Raw genomic sequence first — 1250 nt, 5'->3', positions numbered from 1 at the left:
AACAAATATCTCGACTTCTATTTAAAATGAATGGGTACTTTTTTCCATCAAAATCAAGGAAAGTGATACCAACAACACCCTCATCGACAAAATGTGGATGAAAGGTCGCTACCTCAGAATTACAAAGTTATATCTCCTCAGTACCTAGTTTTGAGAAAGTTGACGTCAAAGATTTGGAGTTTCACATCAGATCACTGTTTTTCGAATTCAGTTCTTGTTAACGACTCCGAATAACCTTACAATTTTGATACAGTAGATAGAATATTGTTTCTGAACTCATGTTGGTCTTAGTAACTGAAAACAGCCAAAAATGTCATACTGAACTTTGTATTTCTTAGGTAGCTAAGCGTCAAACTCCAGGCCCATTGGTAGCATCCGACCCTGCGAACAATAATTTCATCTCTCCCTCAAGAGAAATGTATGTAGTCCATCCTGAGAATCTTCATACCACGAACCTTATGGAAAACTTAACGAACGTGTTGCCAAGAATAGATGCCAAACATCCAGCTCTGACCAATGGCATAAGAGCGAAAATTAGTATGCCATAATTTGTAATTATTTTAAATTTGGTCTGTTTAAATTAATATTGCTTTTTATGGTTTAGGTTTCAACAGTTCAACGTGTGTTGACCCAGTTCGACCCACAAAGTGTAATATGGGTTTGCCCCCCACCCTCGATGGATATCAGGCAGGGGGCGACTATTTCGACCTTGTCAGTCAGGGTCACCCTTGTCGTCATCCAAGCAGACCGATAACCTCCATTGATAGCATTCCCAAATTTAATTTAAATTTTGACTCAAAGTATGTGATGATTTGAATTTTTAGAGCAGACGCCTTAGATGGTTAAAGAGGAAGGACAAAGGATGTCTAAAGTAAAGTAAAAAGAAAGGAAAGGAAAGGAAAGGAAAGGAAATAAGCACAGACAAATGGTTTACACTCGATCAGACTAACATGTCTGTTTATTTGTTTTTGTTGTTTGCAGCTATTTTTGTTTTGTTTGGGGTTTTTTCGCTTGGTTAGCGAATTGAAAATCCAGTTAAGTTAGTGCACATTCTTCGATTTAAACTTTGGTCCAAGTTTAAAACAAAGATTTTTTAAAGTATATCTGTAAAACAGTTGTATTTGGGAACAAAGGGAGAAAAAGACAAAAGGAAACAGAACTTTTCCCGAGGCAGTTGTAGCCAGAATAAGGGAAAGACAACCGGAAAAAAGAACTAGCTGTTAAACAGTTATAGCTAACAAGAAAAGGGG

General features: G+C 37.0%; 1 protein-coding gene across 1 annotated transcript in view; it reads right to left on the bottom strand.

Annotated features, from left to right (window-relative positions):
* LOC101860759 overlaps nt 1–1250 on the bottom strand; it is a gene marked incomplete at its 3' end in the record, with an annotated part of 16766 nt that overhangs the window by 7544 nt on the left and 7972 nt on the right.

The sequence above is a fragment of the Aplysia californica genome, unplaced genomic scaffold, assembly GCF_000002075.1.
Source record: "Aplysia californica isolate F4 #8 unplaced genomic scaffold, AplCal3.0 scaffold00431, whole genome shotgun sequence".
In the NCBI taxonomy this organism is placed as follows: Eukaryota; Metazoa; Mollusca; class Gastropoda; order Aplysiida; family Aplysiidae; genus Aplysia; species Aplysia californica.
Note: the sequence above shows the minus strand (reverse complement) of the source record. Positions and strands in the feature narration are given on the sequence as shown.